The following is a 22678-nucleotide window of genomic DNA, read 5'->3' as shown; positions in this document are numbered from 1 at the left end:
TGATTTGCTTGACCATGTTATGCCTCTGACGTTTATCTGAGAATGTTATGGCCACTCGTGAAATTGGATTTTCATGTCTATAATTGAAGATGTCAAGCGGCTGACCTTGTACATCGTTTCGTTTACCAATGGTCTTTAATTTAAAACACAGTTTAAGAATGGAAGTTGATGAGCAATGTCGGGTGGCTGCAACAATGGTACTAAATGACTTAGATCAAAACATTGAGTGCTGCTGTTGTGGTGTCCTTACTTGTTGTTCAATTGTCATCATGGCTTGATTTACATGTCCATTAGTAATGAAACTGTGGATTTGATGAGCTGTGCTGTGTGGTCTTATTTTCTAATGCATTAGCCACATCAAATGACCAACAATCAGAAATGTAACCTTTGCGATGAAAACCAACAGGAATTTCGATATATTCAAACATGTGGAAGTACATACACTTTTGGTAAAAAACGTCCTTTTTTTCTTGAAATGTTTGTTGGTCAATATTGTTCTTGATGAGCATTTCTTGTTGAAAACTTCCTCACCTCTGTTCTTTAGCCTTACCATTGCACTTTGCAGACATCTGTCTCCTGAACTGTAGCATTTTCTGTTGCATTGAGTCGTAAGTGCTACCATGTTTGGGTGACTGCTATCTGGCTCTTCACGATCAAGCTCGAGGTTCATTCGTACCTCTTTGAAACTGTCCCATCATCCAGTGTTATATAATCCTGAAGAGTGACATTGTCTGACATATCCACGCACTGCAAGGTCCCTTTCCTATAAATTTCCTTGTCAAAACAGATCCTTTTCCCAGGCATCTCCTATCAGGAGAGTCCATCCAACAACAAAGTAAAAGCCATGTTTGTATGAAGCGCCTGCCCAACCCTTTTTTCCTTTTCCAACGGAATACTTTCATTTCAGGAAATGTTTTTGAAGAGATGTGCAACGTTGGGTGGCTGCAACAGTGGTACTAAATGACAGTTGAGAACAAAATATTAAGTGCTACTTTTGTGGTGACCTTCCTTGTTCAATCATCATAATATTCTTGCATCGAACACAGCAGATGACCAACAACCTAAAATGGATCCTTCCAGAGGACAGCCGACGTGAAATTGCAGAGAGTTTCCGCAACAAATTGTTCTTTTATTTCTTGACAATTTAGTTTGTCAATGCTGGGGCATAGGTGAATTGGTGAGCATTACTGTTGAAGACATCGGCACCTCGGGTATTCACCTTACTGTAGCACTTTACAGATATCTGCCTCCTGAACTGTAGCATTTTCTGTTGCATTGAGTGGTAAGTGCTAACAAGTTTGGGTGACTGCTATCTGGCTCTGCACAATCAAGCATTTGGTTCATTCAGATCTCATCACAAATGTCCCATCATCCCAAAGGGAAATTTGTCACCTGGTATCATGAATGAAGGTTTACTCTACCAATATTTGTTGTTCAGATAAGATGGGAAAAAAGAAGGGATTAAGAATCACTGGTCTTGAGTGATTTGCTTGACCATGTTATGTCTCTGACTTTTATCTGAGAATGTTATGGCCACTCGTGAAATTGGATTTTCATGTCTATAATTGAAGATGTCAAGCGGCTGACCTTGTACATCTTTTCGTTTACCAATGGTCTTCTTTCATTTTAAACACAGTTTAAGAATGGAAGTTGATGAGCAATGTCGGGTGGCTGCAACAATGGTACTAAATGACTGTTAGATCAAAACATTAAGTGCTGCTGTTGTGGTGTCCTTACTTGTTGTTCAATTGTCATCATGGCTTGATTTACATGTCCATTAGTAATGAAACTGTGGATTTGATGAGCTGTGCTGTGTGGTCTTATTTTCTAATGCATTAGCCACATCAAATGACCAACAATCAGAAACGTCACCTTTGCGACGAAAACCAACAGGAATTTCGATATATTCAAACATGTGGAAGCACATACACTTTTGGTAAAAAACTTCCTTTTTTTCTTGAAATGTTTGTTGGCCATTATTGTTCTTGATGAGCATTTCTTGTTGAAAACTTCCTCACCTCTGTTCTTTAGCCTTACCGTAGCACTTTACAGACATCTGCCTCCTGAACTGTAGCATTTTCTGTTGCATTGAGTGGTAAGTGCTACCATGTTTGGGTGACTGCTATCTGGCTCTTCACGATCAAGCTCGAGGTTCATTCGTACCTCTTTGAAACTGTCCCATCATCCAGTGTTACATAATCCTGAAGAGTGACATTGTCTGACATTTCCACGCACTGCAAGGTCCCTTTCCTATAAATTTCCTTCTCGAAACAGATCCTATTTCCCAGGCATCTCCTATCAGGAGAGTCCAACCAACAGAGCAAAGTTAAAGCCATGTTTGTATGAAGCACCTGCCGAACCCATCTTTTCCTTTTCCAACGGAATAGTTTCATTTCAGGAAATGTTTTTGAAGAGATGTGCAACATAGGGTGGCTGCAACAGTGGTACTAAATGACAGTTGAGGACAAAATATTAAGTGGTACTTTTGTGGTGACCTTCCTTGTTCAATCGTCATCACTTGGTTTGGTCAACGTGTTCCGCTGAGTTTTATTTGGCTTGTCAAGTGCGGGTCTTACTAACTTTTTATGTCCAAATTGTGTGCAAGTGTCCTTATGATGCATTCATTATTTTCTCGTCTTTGTGACTTTGAATGAAAGATGTTTGTCAAATCTGTTGAAGCTACCAACTGTTGCAGATTTGTTGGTGTTTTGCAAGACTTGTGGTGCATTAGCTGAGATGAACACCCAAGGCCAATGACCTTGCAGGCTGCATGGATACAAAAGAAATGATTGTCACCTATTCAGAGGGAAAGTAAGAGGTGCAAATTGCCAAACTGCTGTAGGTTCCTGGAGGGACAATATATTCTTGCATCAGACACAGCAGATGACCAACAACCTAAAATGGATCCTTCCAGAGGACAGCCGACGTGAAATTGCAGAGTTTCCGCAAGAAATTGTTCTATTATTTCTTGAAAATTTAGTTTGTCAATCCTGGGGCATAGGTGAATTGGTGAGCATTTCTGGTGAAGACATCGGCACCTCGGGTATTCGCCTTACTGTAGCACTTTACAGATATCTGCCTCCTGAACTGTAGCATTTTCTGTTGCATTGAGTGGTAAGTGCTACCAAGTTTGGGTGACTGCTATCTGGCTCTTCACAATCAAGCATTTGGTTCATTCAGATCTCATCACAAATGTCCCAACATCTCAAAGGGAAATTTGTCACCTGGTATCATGAATGAAGGTTTACTCTACCAATATTTGTTGCTCAGATAAGATGGAAAAAAGAATGGATTAAGAATCACTGGTATTGAGTGATTTGCTTGACCATGTTATGTCTTTTATCTGAGAATGTTATGGCCACTCGTGAAATTGGATTTTCATGTCTATAATTGAAGATGTCAAGCGGCTGATCTTGTACATCGTTTCGTTTACCAATGGTCTTTAATTTTAAACACAGTTTAAGAATGGAAGTTGATGAGCAATGTCAGGTGGCTGCAACAATCGTACTAAATGACTGTTCGATCAAAAAATTAAGTGCTGCTGTTGTGGTGTCCTTACTTGTTGTTCAATTGTCATCATGGCTTGATTTACATGTCCATCTGACTCTTTTTCTACCAGTTAGTAATGAAAATGTGTGGATTTGATGAGCTGTGCTGTGTGGTCTTATTTTCTAATGCATCAGTCAACAGGAACGTAATCTTTGCGACGAAAACCAACAGGAATTTCGATATATTCAAACATGTGGAAGTACATACACTTTTGGTAAAAAACTTCCTTTTTTTCTTGAAATGTTTGTTGGGCAATATTGTTCTTGACGAGTATTTCTTGTTGAAAACTTCCTCACCTCTGTTCTTTAGCCTTACCGTAGCACTTTACAGACATCTGCCTCCTGAACTGTAGCATTTTCTGTTGCATTGTAAGTGCTACCATGTTTGGGTGACTGCTATCTGGCTCTTCACGATCAAGCTCGAGGTTCATTCGTACCTCTTTGAAACTGTCCCATCATCCAGTGTTATATAATCCTGAAGAGTGACATTGTCTGACATCCACGCACTGCAAGGTCCCTTTCCTATAAATTTCCTTCTCGAAACAGATCCTTTTTCCCAGGCATCTCCTATCAGGAGAGTCCACCCAACAGAGCAAAGTTAAAGCCATGTTTGTATGAAGCGCCTGCCCAACCCATCTTTTCCTTTTCCAACGGAATACTTTCATTAAAGGAAATGTTTTTGAAGAGATGTGCAACGTTGGGTGGCTGCAACAGTGGTACTAAATGACAGTTGAGAACAAAATATTAAGTGCTACTTTTGTGGTGACGTTCCTTGTTCAATCATCATCATATTCTTACATCAAACACAGCAGATGACCAACAACCTAAAATGGATCCTTCCAGAGGACAGCCGACGTGAAATTGCAGAGAGATTCCGCAACAAATTGTTCTTTTATTTCTTGAAAATTTAGTTTGTCAATGCTGGGGCATAGGTGAATTGGTGAGCATTCCTGTTGAAGACATCGGCACCTTGGGTATTCTCCTTACTGTAGCACTTTACAGATATCTGCCTCCTGAACTGTAGCATTTTCTGTTTCATTGAGTGGTAAGTGCTACCAAGTTTGGGTGACTGCTATCTGGCTCTTCACAATCAAGCATTTGTTCATTCAGATCTCATCACAAATGTCCCATCATCCCAAAGGGAAATTTGTCACCTGGTATCACGAATGAAGGTTTACTCTACCAATATTTGTTGTTCAGATAAGATGGGAAAAAAGAAGGGATTAAGAATCACTGGTCTTGAGTGATTTGCTTGACCATGTTATGTCTCTGACTTTTATCTGAGAATGTTATGGCCACTCGTGAAATTGGATTTTCATGTCTATAATTGAAGATGTCAAGCGGCTGACCTTGTACATCGTTTCGTTTACCAATGGTCTTCTTTAATTTTAAACACAGTTTAAGAATGGAAGTTGATGAGCAATGTCGGGTGGCTGCAACAATGGTACTAAATGACTGTTAGATCAAAACATTAAGTGCTGCTGTTGTGGTGTCCTTACTTGTTGTTCAATTGTCATCATGGCTTGATTTACATGTCCATTAGTAATGAAACTGTGGATTTGATGAGCTGTGCTGCGTGGTCTTATTTTCTAATTCATTAGCCACATCAAATGACCAACAATCAGAAACGTCACCTTTGCGACGAAAACCAACAGGAATTTCGCTATATTCAAACAGGTGGAAGTACATACACTTTTGGTAAAAAACTTCCTTTTTTTCTTGAAATGTTTGTTGGCAAATAATGTTCTTGATGAGCATTTCTTGTTGAAAACTTCCTCACCTCTGTTCTTTAGCCTTACCGTAGCACTTTACAGGCATCTGTCTCCTGAACTGTAGCATTTTCTGTTGCATTGTAAGTGCTACCATGTTTGGGTGACTGCTATCTGGCTCTTCACGATCAAGCTCGAGGTTCATTCGTACCTCTTTGAAACTGTCCCATCATCCAGTGTTATATAATCCTGAAGAGTGACATTGTCTGACATATCCACGCACTGCAAGGTCCCTTTCCTATAAATTTCCTGCTCGAAACAGATCCTTTTTCCCAGGCATCTCCTATCAGGAGAGTCCAACCAACAGAGCAAAGTTAAAGCCATGTTTGTATGAAGCGCCTGCCCAACCCATCTTTACATTTTCCAACGGAATACTTTCATTTCAGGAAATGTTTTTGAAGAGATGTGCAACGTTGGGTGGCTGCAACAGTGGTACTAAATGACAGTTGAGAACAAAATATTAAGTGCTACTTTTGTGGTGACGTTCCTTGTTCAATCATCATCATATTCTTGTATCAAACACAGCAGATGACCAACAACCTAAAATGGATCCTTCCAGAGGACAGCCGACGTGAAATTGCAGAGAGTTTCCGCAACAAATTGTTCTTTTATTTCTTGACAATTTAGTTTGTCAATGCTGGGGCATAGGTGAATTGGTGAGCATTACTGTTGAAGACATCGGCACCTCGGGTATTCTCCTTACTGTAGCACTTTACAGATATCTGCCTCCTGAACTGTAGCATTTTCTGTTGCATTGAGTGGTAAGTGCTACCAAGTTTGGGTGACTGCTATCTGGCTCTTCACAATCAAGCATTTGGTTCATTCAGATCTCATCACAAATGTCCCATCATCCCAAAGGGAAATTTGTCACCTGGTATCACGAATGAACGTTTACTCTACCAATATTTGTTGTTCAGATAAGATGGGAAAAAAGAAGGGATTAAGAATCACTGGTCTTGAGTGATTTGCTTGACCATGTTATGTCTCTGACTTTTATCTGAGAATGTTATCGCCACTCGTGAAATTGGATTTTCATGTCTATAATTGAAGATGTCAAGCGGCTGACCTTGTACATCGTTTCGTTTACCAATGGTCTTTAATTTAAAACACAGTTTAAGAATGGAAGTTGATGAGCAATGTCGGGTGGCTGCAACAATGGTACTAAATAAATAATAATAATAATAATAATAATAATAATAATAATAATAATAATAATAATAATAATAATAAATACTTTATTGATCCCCTCAGGGAAATTCAGATGTCCAGAAGCTCCCAACCAACAAACCCACAGATTCAAAACGAACGCAGACAGAAAATACATAGAATACAATGTGGACACTACCTGAGAGCAATAAATACTTAAAAAGACCAATAATTAACAGTTAAAAATTAATAATTGCAAAATGCATCCCCCTACAGCCTAGCGGTCCGAATTATAAAATCTAATGGCTGCAGGGGTGAAGGATCTCCTGAACCGCTCCGTTCTACAGGGCAGGGAGAGGAGCCGGTTGTTGTTCCGAGTACTCTTTTGACTCTCCAGAATTATATGGAGGAGATGCCCGGGGTTTTTCAGGATGACCTGCACCTTGTGCCTCATACGCCTCTCAAGCACCTCCATCCCAGAGTCTACTCTCCCCTCCAGCACTGAGCTAGCTCGTTTAACCAGTTTGACCAGCTTCCTATTGTTTTTTGCACTAATGCTGTTGCCCCAGCAGACAACAGCGTAGAAAATAACGCATGCGACCACTAATGACTTAGATCAAAACATTTTAGTGCTGCTGTTGTGGTGTCCTTACTTGTTGTTCAATTGTCATCATGGCTTGATTTACATGTTCATTAGAAATGAAACTGGATTTGATGAGCTGTGCTGTGTGGTCTTATTTTCTAATGCATTAGCCACATCAAATGACCAACAATCAGAAATGTCACCTTTGCGATGAAAACCAACAGGAATTTCGATATATTCAAACATGTGGAAGTACATACACTTTTGGTAAAAAACGTCCTTTTTTTCTTGAAATGTTTGTTGGTCAATATTGTTCTTGATGAGCATTTCTTGTTGAAAACTTCCTCACCTCTGTTCTTTAGCCTTACCGTTGCACTTTGCAGACATCTGTCTCCTGAACTGTAGCATTTTCTGTTGCATTGAGTGGTAAGTGCTACCATGTTTGGGTGACTGCTATCTGGCTCTTCACAATCAAGCATTTGGTTTATTCAGATCTCATCACAAATGTCCCATCATCCCAAAGGGAAATTTGTCACCTGGTATCACGAATGAAGGTTTACTCTACCAATATTTGTTGTTCAGATAAGATGGGAAAAAAGAAGGGATTAAGAATCACTGGTCTTGAGTGATTTGCTTGACCATGTTATGTCTCTGACTTTTATCTGAGAATGTTATGGCCACTCGTGAAATTGGATTTTCATGTCTATAATTGAAGATGTCAAGCGGCTGACCTTGTACATCGTTTCGTTTACCAATGGTCTTTAATTTAAAACACAGTTTAAGAATGGTAGTTGATGAGCAATGTCGGGTGGCAGCAACAATGGTACTAAATGACTGTTAGATCAAAACATTGAGTGCTGCTGTTGTGGTGTCCTTACTTGTTGTTCAATTGTCATCATGGCTTGATTTACGTCCATTAGTAATGAAACTGTGGATTTGATGAGCTGTGCTGTGTGGTCTTATTTTCTAATGCATTAGCCACATCAAATGACCAACAATCAGAAATGTAACCTTTGCGATGAAAACCAACAGGAATTTCGATATATTCAAACATGTGGAAGTACATACACTTTTGGTAAAAAACGGTCCTTTTTTTCTTGAAATGTTTGTTGGTCAATATTGTTCTTGATGAGCATTTCTTGTTGAAAACTTCCTCACCTCTGTTCTTTAGCCTTACTGTTGCACTTTGCAGACATCTGTCTCCTGAACTGTAGCATTTTCTGTTGCATTGAGTGGTAAGTGCTACCATGTTTGGGTGACTGCTATCTGGCTCTTCACGATCAAGCTCGAGGTTCATTCGTACCTCTTTGAAACTGTCCCATCATCCAGTGTTACATAATCCTGAAGAGTGACATTGTCTGACATATCCACGCACTGCAAGGTCCCTTTTCTATAAATTTCCTGCTCGAAACAGATCCTTTTTCCCAGGCATCTCCTATCAGGAGAGTCCACCCAACAGAGCAAAGTTAAAGCCATGTTTGTATGAAGCGCCTGCCCAACCCATCTTTTCCTTTTCCAACGGAATACTTTCATTTCAGGAAATGTTTTTGAAGAGATGTGCAACATAGGGTGGCTGCAACAGTGGTACTAAATGACAGTTGAGAACAAAATATTATGTGCTACTTTTGTGGTGACCTTCCTTGTTCAATCATCATCATATTCTTGCATCGAACACAGCAGATGACCAACAACCTAATATGGATCCTTCCAGAGGACAGCCGACGTGAAATTGCAGAGAGTTTCCGCAACAAATTGTTCTTTTATTTCTTGACAATTTAGTTTGTCAATGCTGGGGCATAGGTGAATTGGTGAGCATTACTGTTGAAGACATCGGCACCTCGGGTATTCACCTTACTGTAGCACTTTACAGATATCTGCCTCCTGAACTGTAGCATTTTCTGTTGCATTGAGTGGTAAGTGCTACCAAGTTTGGGTGACTGCTATCTGGCTCTTCACAATCAAGCATTTGGTTCATTCAGATCTCATCACAAATGTCCCATCATCCCAAAGGGAAATTTGTCACCTGGTATCATGAATGAAGGTTTACTCTACCAATATTTGTTGTTCAGATAAGATGGGAAAAAAGAAGGGATTAAGAATCACTGGTCTTGAGTGATTTGCTTGACCATGTTATGTCTCTGACTTTTATCTGAGAATGTTATGGCCACTCGTGAAATTGGATTTTCATGTCTATAATTGAAGATGTCAAGCGGCTGACCTTGTACATCGTTTCGTTTACCAATGGTCTTCTTTAATTTTAAACACAGTTTAAGAATGGAAGTTGATGAGCAATGTCGGGTGGCTGCAACAATGGTACTAAATGACTGTTAGATCAAAACATTAAGTGCTGCTGTTGTGGTGTCCTTACTTGTTGTTCAATTGTCATCATGGCTTGATTTACATGTCCATTGGTAATGAAACTGTGGATTTGATGAGCTGTGCTGTGTGGTCTTATTTTCTAATGCATTAGCCACATCAAATGAACAACAATCAGAAACGTCACCTTTGCGACGAAAACCAACAGGAATTTCGATATATTCAAACATGTGGAAGCACATACACTTTTGGTAAAAAACTTCCTTTTTTTCTTGAAATGTTTGTTGGCCAATATTGTTCTTGATGAGCATTTCTTGTTGAAAACTTCCTCACCTCTGTTCTTTAGCCTTACCGTAGCACTTTACAGACATCTGCCTCCTGAACTATAGCATTTTCTGTTGCATTGAATGGTAAGTGCTACCATGTTTGGGTGACTGCTATCTGGCTCTTCACGATCAAGCTCGAGGTTCATTCGTACCTCTTTGAAACTGTCCCATCATCCAGTGTTACATAATCCTGAAGAGTGACATTGTCTGACATTTCCACGCACTGCAAGGTCCCTTTCCTATAAATTTCCTTCTCGAAACAGATCCTATTTCCCAGGCATCTCCTATCAGGAGAGTCCAACCAACAGAGCAAAGTTAAAGCCATGTTTGTATGAAGCACCTGCCGAACCCATCTTTTCCTTTTCCAACGGAATACTTACATTTCAGGAAATGTTTTTGAAGAGATGTGCAACATAGGGTGGCTGCAACAGTGGTACTAAATGACAGTTGAGGACAAAATATTAAGTGCTACTTTTGTGGTGACCTTCCTTGTTCAATCGTCATCACTTGGTTTGGTCAACGTGTTCCGCTGAGTTTTATTTGGCTTGTCAAGTGCGGGTCTTACTAACTTTTTATGTCCAAATTGTGTGCAAGTTTCCTTATGATGCATTCATTATTTTCTCGTCTTTGTGACTTTGAATGAAAGAAGTTTGTCAAATCTATTGAAGCTACCAACTGTTGCAGATTTGTTGGTGTTTTGCAAGACTTGTGGTGCATTAGCTGAGATGAACACCCAAGGCCAATGACCTTGCAGGCTGCATGGATACAAAAGAAATGATTGTCACCTATTCAGAGGGAAAGTAAGAGGTGCAAATTGCCAAACTGCTGTAGGTTCCTGGAGGGACAATATATTCTATTATTTCTTGAAAATTTAGTTTGTCAATCCTGGGGCATAGGTGAATTGGTGAGCATTTCTGGTGAAGACATCGGCACCTCGGGTATTCGCCTTACTGTAACACTTTACAGATATCTGCCTCCTGAACTGTAGCATTTTCTGTTGCATTGAGTGGTAAGTGCTACCAAGTTTGGGTGACTGCTATCTGGCTCTTCACAATCAAGCATTTGGTTCATTCAGATCTCATCACAAATGTCCCAACATCTCAAAGGGAAATTTGTCACCTGGTATCATGAATGAAGGTTTACTCTACCAATATTTGTTGCTCAGATAAGATGGAAAAAAGAAGGGATTAAGAATCACTGGTATTGAGTGATTTGCTTGACCATGTTATGTCTTTTATCTGAGGATGTTATGGCCACTCGTGAAATTGGTTTTTGATGTCTATAATTGAAGATGTCATGCGGCTGATCTTGTACATCGTTTCGTTTACCAATGGTCTTCTTTAATTTTAAACACAGTTTAAGAATGGAAGTTGATGAGCAATGTCAGGTGGCTGCAACAATCGTACTAAATGACTGTTCGATCAAAAAATTAAGTGCTGCTGTTGTGGTGTCCTTACTTGTTGTTCAATTGTCATCATGGCTTGATTTACATGTCCATCTGACTCTTTTTCTACCAGTTAGTAATGAAACTGTGTGGATTTGATGAGCTGTGCTGTGTGGTCTTATTTTCTAATGCATTAGCCACATCAAATGACCAACAATCAGAAACGTCACCTTTGCGACGAAAACCAACAGGAAAATCGATATATTCAAACATGTGGAAGTACATACACTTTTGGTAAAAAACTTCCTTTTTTTCTTGAAATGTTTGTTGGGCAATATTGTTCTTGATGAGCATTTCTTGTTGAAAACTTCCTCACCTCTGTTCTTTAGCCTTACCGTAGCACTTTACAGACATCTGCCTCCTGAACTGTAGCATTTTCTGTTGCATTGAGTGGTAAGTGCTACCATGTTTGGGTGACTGCTATCTGGCTCTTCACGATCAAGCTCGAGGTTCATTCGTAACTCTTTGAAACTGTCCCATCATCCAGTGTTATATAATCCTGAAGAGTGACATAGTCTGACATATCCACGCACTGCAAGGTCCCTTTCCTATAAATTTCCTTCTCGAAACAGATCCTTTTTCCCAGGCATCTCCTATCAGGAGAGTCCACCCAACAGAGCAAAGTTAAAGCCATGTTTGTATGAAGCGCCTGCCCAACCCATCTTTTCCTTTTCAAACGGAATACTTTCATTTCAGGAAATGTTTTTGAAGAGATGTGCAACGTTGGGTGGCTGCAACAGTGGTACTAAATGACAGTTGAGAACAAAATATTAAGTGCTACTTTTGTGGTGACGTTCCTTGTTCAATCATCATCATATTCTTGCATCAAACACAGCAGATGACCAACAACCTAAAATGGATCCTTCCAGAGGACAGCCGACGTGAAATTGCAGAGAGTTTCCGCAACAAATTGTTCTTTTATTTCTTGAAAATTTAGTTTGTCAATGCTGGGGCATAGGTGAATTGGTGAGCATTACTGTTGAAGACATCGGCACCTCGGGTATTCTCCTTACTGTAGCACTTTACAGATATCTGCCTCCTGAACTGTAGCATTTTCTGTTGCATTGAGTGGTAAGTGCTACCAAGTTTGGGTGACTGCTATCTGGCTCTTCACAATCAAGCATTTGGTTCATTCAGATCTCATCACAAATGTCCCATCATCCCAAAGGGAAATTTGTCACCTGGTATCACTGAATGAAGGTTTACTCTACCAATATTTGTTGCTCAGATAAGATGGGAAAAAAGAAGGGATTAAGAATCACTGGTCTTGAGTGATTTGCTTGACCATGTTATGTCCTCTGACTTTTATCTGAGAATGTTATGGCCACTCGTGAAATTGGATTTTCATGTCTATAATTGAAGATGTCAAGCGGCTGACCTTGTACATCGTTTCGTTTACCAATGGTCTTCTTTAATTTTAAACACAGTTTAAGAATGGAAGTTGATGAGCAATGTCGGGTGGCTGCAACAATGGTACTAAATGACTGTTAGATCAAAACATTAAGTGCTGCTGTTGTGGTGTCCTTACTTGTTGTTCAATTGTCATCATGGCTTGATTTACATGTCCATTAGTAATGAAACTGTGGATTTGATGAGCTGTGCTGTGTGGTCTTATTTTCTAATGCATTAGCCACATCAAATGACCAACAATCAGAAACGTAACCTTTGCGACGAAAACCAACAGGAATTTCGATATATTCAAACATGTGGAAGTACATACACTTTTGTTAAAAAACGTCCTTTTTTTCTTGAAATGTTTGTTGGTCAATATTGTTCTTGATGAGCATTTCTTGTTGAAAACTTCCTCACCTCTGTTCTTTAGCCTTACCGTTGCACTTTACAGACATCTGTCTCCTGAACTGTAGCATTTTCTGTTGCATTGAGTGGTAAGTGCTACCATGTTTGGGTGACTGCTATCTGGCTCTTCACGATCAAGCTCGAGATTCATTCGTACCTCTTTGAAACTGTCCCATCATCCAATGTTACATAATCCTGAAGAGTGACATTGTCTGACATTTCCATGCACTGCAAGGTCCCTTTCCTATAAATTTCCTTCTCTAAACAGATCCTTTTTCCCAGGCATCTCCTATCAGGAAAGTCCACCCAACAGACCAAAGTTAAAGCCATGTTTGTATGAAGCGCCTGCCCAACCCATCTTTTCCTTTTCCAACGGAATACTTTCATTTCAGGAAATGTTTTTGAAGAGATGTGCAACGTTGGGTGGCTGCAACAGTGGTACTAAATGACAGTTGAGAACAAAATATTAAGTGCTACTTTTGTGGTGACCTTCCTTGTTCAATCATCATCATATTCTTGCATCGAAACACAGCAGATGACCAACAACCTAAAATGGATCCTTCCAGAGGACAGCCGACGTGAAATTGCAGAGAGTTTCCGCAACAAATTGTTCTTTTATTTCTTGAAAATTTAGTTTGTCAATGCTGGGGCATAGGTGAATTGGTGAGCATTACTGTTGAAGACATCGGCACCTCGGGTATTCTCCTTACTGTAGCACTTTACAGATATCTGCCTCCTGAACTGTAGCATTTTCTGTTGCATTGAGTGGTAAGTGCTACCAAGTTTGGGTGACTGCTATCTGGCTCTTCACAATCAAGCATTTGGTTCATTCAGATCTCATCACAAATGTCCCATCATCCCAAAGGGAAATTTGTCGCCTGGTATCATGAATGAAGGTTTACTCTACCAATATTTGTTGCTCAGATAAGATGGGAAAAAAGAAGGGATTATGAATCACTGGTCTTGAGTGATTTGCTTGAGCATGTTATGTCTCTGACTTTTATCTGAGAATGTTATGGCCACTCGTGAAATTGGATTTTCATGTCTATAATCGAAGATGTCAAGCGGCTGACCTTGTACATCGTTTCGTTTACCAATGGTCTTCTTTAATTTTAAACACAGTTTAAGAATGGAAGTTGATGAGCAATGTCGGGTGGCTGCAACAATGGTACTAAATGACTGTTAGATCAAAACATTGAGTGCTGCTGTTGTGGTGTCCTTACTTGTTGTTCAATTGTCATCATGGCTTGATTTACATGTCCATTAGTAATGAAACTGTGGATTTGATGAGCTGTGCTGTGTGGTCTTATTTTCTAATGCATTAGCCACATCAAATGACCAACAATCAGAAACGTAACCTTGCCGACGAAAACCAACAGGAATTTCGATATATTCAAACATGTGGAAGTACATACACTTTTGGTAAAAAACTTACTTTTTTTCTTGTAATGTTTGTTTGTCAATATTGTTCTTGATGAGCATTTCTTGTTGAAAACTTCCTCACCTCTGTTCTTTAGCCTTACCGTAGCACTTTACAGGCATCTGTCTCCTGAACTGTAGCATTTTCTGTTGCATTGTAAGTGCTACCATGTTTGGGTGACTGCTATCTGGCTCTTCACGATCAAGCTCGAGGTTCATTCGTACCTCTTTGAAACTGTCCCATCATCCAGTGTTACATAATCCTGAAGAGTGACATTGTCTGACATTTCCACGCACTGCAAGGTCCCTTTCCTATAAATTTCCTTCTCGAAACAGATCCTATTTCCCAGGCATCCCCTATCAGGAGAGTCCAACCAACAGAGCAAAGTTAAAGCCATGTTTGTATGAAGCACCTGCCGAACCCATCTTTTCCTTTTCCAACGGAATACTTTCATTTCAGGAAATGTTTTTGAAGAGATGTGCAACGTTGGGTGGCTGCAACAGTGGTACTAAATGACAGTTGAGAACAAAATATTAAGTGCTACTTTTGTGGTGACTTTCCTTGTTCAATCATCATCATATTCTTGCATCAAACACAGCAGATGACCAACACCTAAAATGGATCCTTCCAGAGGACAGCCGACGTGAAATTGCAGAGAGTTTCCGCAACAAATTGTTCTTTTATTTCTTGAAAATTTAGTTTGTCAATGCTGGGGCATAGGTGAATTGGTGAGCATTACTGTTGAAGACATCGGCACCTCGGGTATTCTCCTTACTGTGGCACTTTACAGATATCTGCCTCCTGAACTGTAGCATTTTCTGTTGCATTGAGTGGTAAGTGCTACCAAGTTTGGGTGACTGCTATCTGGCTCTTCACAATCAAGCATTTGGTTCATTCAGATCTCATCACAAATGTCCCATCATCCCAAAGGGAAATTTGTCACCTGGTATCATGAATGAAGGTTTACTCTACCAATATTTGTTGCTCAGATAAGATGGGAAAAAAGAAGGGATTAAGAATCACTGGTCTTGAGTGATTTGCTTGACCATGTTATGTCTCTGACTTTTATCTGAGAATGTTATGGCCACTCGTGAAATTGGATTTTCATGTCTATAATTGAAGATGTCAAGCGGCTGACCTTGTACATCGTTTCGTTTACCAATGGTCTTTAATTTAAAACACAGTTTAAGAATGGAAGTTGATGAGCAATGTCGGGTGGCTGCAACAATGGTACTAAATGACTGTTAGATCAAAACATTGAGTGCTGCTGTTGTGGTGTCCTTACTTGTTGTTCAATTGTCATCATGGCTTGATTTACATGTCCATTAGGAATGAAACTGTGGATTTGATGAGCTGTGCTGTGTGGTCTTATTTTCTAATGCATTAGCCACATCAAATGACCAACAATCAGAAACGTCACCGTTTACGACGAAAACCAACTGGGATTTCGATATATTCAAACATGTGGAAGTACATACACTTTTGGTAAAAAACTTCCTTTTTTCTTGAAATGTTTGTTGGCCAATATTGTTCTTGATGAGCATTTCTTGTTGAAAATATCCTCACCTCTGTTCTTTAGCCTTACCGTAGCACTTTACAGACATCTGTCTCCTGAACTGTAGCATTTCCTGTTGCATTGAGTGGTAAGTGCTACCATGTTTGGGTGACTGCTATCTGGCTCTTCACGATCAAGCTCGAGGTTCATTCGTACCTATTTGAAACTGTCCCATCATCCAGTGTTACATAATCCTGAAGAGTGACAATGTCTGACATTTCCACGCACTGCAAGGTCCCTTTCCTATAAATTTCCTTCTCGAAACAGATCCTTTTTCCCAGGCATCTCCTATCAGGAGAGTCCACCCAACAGAGCAAAGTTAAAGCCATGTTTGTATGAAGCGCCTGCCCAACCCATCTTTTCCTTTTCCAACGGAATACTTTCATTTCAGGAAATGTTTTTGAAGAGATGTGCAACGATGGGTGGCTGCAACAGTGGTACTAAATGACAGTTGAGAACAAAATATTAAGTGCTACTTTTGTGGTGACCTTCCTTGTTCAATCATCATCATATTCTTGCATCGAACACAGCAGATGACCAACAACCTAAAATGGATCCTTCCAGAGGACAGCCGACGTGAAATTGCAGAGAGTTTCCGCAACAAATTGTTCTTTTATTTCTTGAAAATTTAGTTTGTCAATGCTGGGGCATAGGTGAATTGGTGAGCATTACTGTTGAAGACATCGGCACCTCGGGTATTCTCCTTACTGTAGCACTTTACAGATATCTGCCTCCTGAACTGTAGCATTTTCTGTTGCATTGAGTGGTAAGTGCTACCAAGTTTGGGTGACTGCTATCTGGCTCTTCACAATCAAGCATTTGGTTCATTCAGATCTCATCACAAATGTCCCATCATCCCAAAGGGAAATTTGTCACCTGGTATCATGAATGAAGGTTTACTCTACCAATATTTGTTGCTCAGATAAGATGGGAAAAAAGAAGGGATTAAGAATCACTGGTCTTGAGTGATTTGCTTGACCATGTTATGTCTCTGACTTTTATCTGAGAATGTTATGGCCACTCGTGAAATTGGATTTTCATGTCTATAATTGAAGATGTCACGCGGCTGACCTTGTACATTGTTTCCTTTACCAATGGTCTTCTTTAATTTTAAACACAGTTGAAGAATGGAAGTTGATGAGCAATGTCGGGTGGCTGCAACAATGGTACTAAATGACTGTTAGATCAAAACATTAAGTGCTGCTGTTGTGGTGTCCTTACTTGTTGTTCAATTGTCATCATGGCTTGATTTACATGTCCATTAGTAATGAAACTGTGGATTTGATGAGCTGTGCTGTGTCGTCTTATTTTCTAATGCATTAGCCACATCAAATGACCAACAATCAGAAACGTAACCTTCACGACGAAAACCAACAGGAATTTCGATATATTCAAACATGTGGAAGTACATACACTTTTGGTAAAAAACTTCCTTTTTTTCTTGAAATGTTTGTTGGTCAATATTGTTCTTGATGAGCATTTCTTGTTGAAAACTTCCTCACCTCTGTTCTTTAGACTTACCGTAGCACTTTACAGACATCTGTCTCCTGAACTGTAGCATTTTCTGTTGCATTGAGTGGTAAGTGCTACCATGTTTGGGTGACTGCTATCTGGCTCTTCACGATCAAGCTCGAGATTCATTCGTACCACTTTGAAACTGTCCCATCATCCAGTGTTACATAATCCTGAAGAGTGACATTGTCTGACATTTCCACGCACTGCAAGGTCCCTTTCCTATAAATTTCCTTCTCGAAACAGATCCTATTTCCCAGGCATCTCCTATCAGGAGAGTCCACCCAACAGAGCAAAGTTAAAGCCATGTTTGTATGAAGCGCCTGCCCAACCCATCTTTTCCTTTTCCAACGGAATACTTTCATTTCAGGAAATGTTTTTGAAGAGATGTGCAACGTTGGGTGGCTGCAACAGTGGTACTAAATGACAGTTGAGAACAAAATATTAAGTGCTACTTTTGTGGTGACGTTCCTTGTTCAATCATCATCATATTCTTGCATCAAACACAGCAGATGACCAACAACCTAAAATGGATCCTTCCAGAGGACAGCCGACGTGAAATTGCAGAGAGTTTCCGCAACAAATTGTTCTTTTATTTCTTGAAAATTTAGTTTGTCAATGCTGGGGCATAGGTGAATTGGTGAGCATTACTGTTGAAGACATCGGCACCTCGGGTATTCTCCTTACTGTAGCACTTTACAGATATCTGCCTCCTGAACTGTAGCATTTTCTGTTGCATTGAGTGGTAAGTGCTACCAAGTTTGGGTGACTGCTATCTGGCTCTTCACAATCAAGCATTTGGTTCATTCAGATCTCATCACAAATGTCCCATCATCCCAAAGGGAAATTTGTCGCCTGGTATCACGAATGAAGGTTTACTCTACCAATATTTGTTGCTCAGATAAGATGGGAAAAAAGAAGGGATTAAGAATCACTGGTCTTGAGTGATTTGCTTGAGCATGTTATGTCTCTGACTTTTATCTGAGAATGTTATGGCCACTCGTGAAATTGGATTTTCATGTCTATAATCGAAGATGTCAAGCGGCTGACCTTGTACATCGTTTCGTTTACCAATGGTCTTCTTTAATTTTAAACACAGTTTAAGAATGGAAGTTGATGAGCAATGTCGGGTGGCTGCAACAATGGTACTAAATGACTGTTAGATCAAAACATTGAGTGCTGCTGTTGTGGTGTCCTTACTTGTTGTTCAATTGTCATCATGGCTTGATTTACATGTCCATTAGTAATGAAACTGTGGATTTGATGAGCTGTGCTGTGTGGTCTTATTTTCTAATGCATTAGCCACATCAAATGACCAACAATCAGAAACGTAACCTTCACGACGAAAACCAACAGGAATTTCGATATATTCAAACATGTGGAAGTACATACACTTTTCGTAAAAAACTTACTTTTTTTCTTGAAATGTTTGTTGGTCAATATTTTTCTTGATCAGCATTTCTTGTTGAAAACTTCCTCACCTCTGTTCTTTATACTTACCGTAGCACTTTACAGACATCTGTCTCCTGAACTGTAGCATTTTCTGTTGCATTGAGTGGTAAGTGCTACCATGTTTGGGTGACTGCTATCTGGCTCTTCACGATCAAGCTCGAGGTTCATTCGTACCACTTTGAAACTGTCCCATCATCCAGTGTTACATAATCCTGAAGAGTGACATTGTCTGACATTTCCACGCACTGCAAGGTCCCTTTCCTATAAATTTCCTTCTCGAAACAGATCCTATTCCCAGGCATCTCCTATCAGGAGAGTCCACCCAACTGAGCAAAGTTAAAGCCATGTTTGTATGAAGCGCTTGCCCAACCCATCTTTACCTTTTCCAACGGAATACTTTCATTTCAGGAAATGTTTTTGAAGAGATGTGCAACGTTGGGTGGCTGCAACAGTGGTACTAAATGACAGTTGAGAACAAAATATTAAGTGCTAATTTTGTGGTGACGTTCCTTGTTCAATCATCATCATATTCTTGCATCAAACACAGCAGATGACCAACAACCTAAAATGGATCCTTCCAGAGGACAGCCGACGTGAAATTGCAGAGAGTTTCCGCAACAAATTGTTCTTTTATTTCTTGAAAATTTAGTTTGTCAATGCTGGGGCATAGGTGAATTGGTGAGCATTACTGTTGAAGACATCGGCACCTCGGGTATTCTCCTTACTGTAGCACTTTACAGATATCTGCCTCCTGAACTGTAGCATTTTCTGTTGCATTGAGTGGTAAGTGCTACCAAGTTTGGGTGACTGCTATCTGGCTCTTCACAATCAAGCATTTGGTTCATTCAGATCTCATCACAAATGTCCCATCATCCCAAAGGGAAATTTGTCACCTGGTATCACGAATGAAGGTTTACTCTACCAATATTTGTTGCTCAGATAAGATGGGAAAAAAGAAGGGATTAAGAATCACTGGTCTTGAGTGATTTGCTTGAGCATGTTATGTCTCTGACTTTTATCTGAGAATGTTATGGCCACTCGTGAAATTGGATTTTCATGTCTATAATTGAAGATGTCAAGCGGCTGACCTTGTACATCGTTTCGTTTACCAATGGTCTTCTTTAATTTTAAACACAGTTTAAGAATGGAAGTTGATGAGCAATGTCGGGTGGCTGCAACAATGGTACTAAATGACTGTTAGATCAAAACATTGAGTGCTGCTGTTGTGGTGTCCTTACTTGTTGTTCAATTGTCATCATGGCTTGATTTACATGTCCATTAGTAATGAAACTGTGGATTTGATGAGCTGTGCTGTGTGGTCTTATTTTCTAATGCATTAGCCACATCAAATGACCAACAATCAGAAACGTAACCTTCACGACGAAAACCAACAGGAATTTCGATATATTCAAACATGTGGAAGTACATACACTTTTGGTAAAAAACTTACTTTTTTTCTTGTAATGTTTGTTTGTCAATATTGTTCTTGATGAGCATTTCTTGTTGAAAACTTCCTCACCTCTGTTCTTTAGCCTTACCGTAGCACTTTACAGACATCTGTCTCCTGAACTGTAGCATTTTCTGTTGCATTGTAAGTGCTACCATGTTTGGGTAACTGCTATCTGGCTCTTCACGATCAAGCTCGAGGTTCATTCGTACCTCTTTGAAACTGTCCCATCATCCAGTGTTACATAATCCTGAAGAGTGACATTGTCTGACATTTCCACGCACTGCCAAGGTCCCTTTCCTATAAATTTCCTTCTCGAAACAGATCCTTTTCCCAGGCATCTCCTATAAGGAGAGTCCACCCAACAGAGCAAAGTTAAAGCCATGTTTGTATGAAGCGCCTGCCCAACCCATTTTTTCCTTTTCCAACGGAATACTTTCATATCAGGAAATGTTTTTGTAGAGATGTGCAACGTTGGGTGGCTGCAACAGTGGTACTAAATGACAGTTGAGAACAAAATATTAAGTGCTACTTTTGTGGTGACCTTCCTTGTTCAATCATCATCATATTCTTGCATCGAACACAGCAGATGACCAACAACCTAAAATGGATCCTTCCAGAGGACAGCCGACGTGAAATTGCAGAGAGTTTCCGCAACAAATTGTTCTTTTATTTCTTCAAAATTTAGTTTGTCAATGCTGGGGCATAGGTGAATTGGTGAGCATTACTGTTGAAGACATCGGCACCTCGGGTATTCTCCTTACTGTAGCACTTTACAGATATCTGCCTCCTGAACTGTAGCATTTTCTGTTGCATTGAGTGGTAAGTGCTACCAAGTTTGGGTGACTGCTATCTGGCTCTTCACAATCAAGCATTTGGTTCATTCAGATCTCATCACAAATGTCCCATCATCCCAAGGGAAATTTGTCACCTGGTATCACGAATGAAGGTTTACTCTACCAATATTTGTTGCTTCAGATAAGATGGGAAAAAAGAAGGGATTAAGAATCACTGGTCTTGAGTGATTTGCTTGACCATGTTATGTCTCTGACTTTTATCTGAGAATGTTATGGCCACTCGTGAAATTGGATTTTCATGTCTATAATTGAAGATGTCAAGCAGCTGATCTTGTACATCGTTTCCTTTACCAATGGTCTTCTTTAATTTTAAACACAGTTTAAGAATGGAAGTTGATGAGCAATGTCGGGTGGCTGCAACAATGGTACTAAATGACTGTTAGATCAAAACATTAAGTGCTGCTGTTGTGGTGTCCTTACATGTTGTTCAATTGTCATCATGGCTTGATTTACATGTCCATTAGTAATGAAACTGTGGATTTGATGAGCTGTGCTGTGTGGTCTTATTTTCTAATGCATTAGCCACATCAAATGACCAACAATCAGAAACGTAACCTTCACGACGAAAACCAACAGGAATTTCGATATATTCAAACATGTGGAAGTACATACACTTTTGGTAAAAAACTTCCTTTTTTTCCTGAAATGTTTGTTGGTCAATATTGTTCTTGATGAGCATTTCTTGTTGAAAACTTCCTCACCTCTGTTCTTTATACTTACCGTAGCACTTTACAGACATCTGTCTCCTGAACTGTAGCATTTTCTGTTGCATTGAGTGGTAAGTGCTACCATGTTTGGGTGACTGCTATCTGGCTCTTCACGATCAAGCTCGAGGTTCATTCGTACCTCTTTGAAACTGTCCCATCATCCAGTGTTATATAATCCTGAAGAGTGACATTGTCTGACATATCCACGCACTGCAAGGTCCCTTTCCTATAAATTTCCTTCTCGAAACAGATCCTTTTTCCCAGGCATCTCCTATCAGGAGAGTCCACCCAACAGAGCAAAGTTAAAGCCATGTTTGTATGAAGCGCCTGCCCAACCCATTTTTTCCTTTTCCAACGGAATACTTTCATTTCAGGAAATGTTTTTGAAGAGATGTGCAACGTTGGGTGGCTGCAACAGTGGTACTAAATGACAGTTGAGAACAAAATATTAAGTGCTACTTTTGTGGTGACCTTCCTTGTTCAATCATCATCATATTCTTGCATCAAACACAGCAGATGATCAACAACCTAAAATGGATCCTTCCAGAGGACAGCCGACGTGAAATTGCAGAGAGTTTCCGCAATAAATTGTTCTGTTATTTCTTGAAAATTTAGTTTGTCAATGCTGGGGCATAGGTGAATTGGTGAGCATTACTGTTGAAGACATCGGCACCTCGGGTATTCTCCTTACTGTAGCACTTTACAGATATTTGCCTCCTGAACTGTAGCATTTTCTGTTGCATTGAGTGGTAAGTGCTACCAAATTTGGGTGACTGCTATCTGGCTCTTCACAATAAAG

This window comes from Amblyraja radiata, chromosome 1 (genome assembly GCF_010909765.2).
Source record: "Amblyraja radiata isolate CabotCenter1 chromosome 1, sAmbRad1.1.pri, whole genome shotgun sequence".
Taxonomy (NCBI): Eukaryota; Metazoa; Chordata; class Chondrichthyes; order Rajiformes; family Rajidae; genus Amblyraja; species Amblyraja radiata.
Note: the sequence above shows the minus strand (reverse complement) of the source record.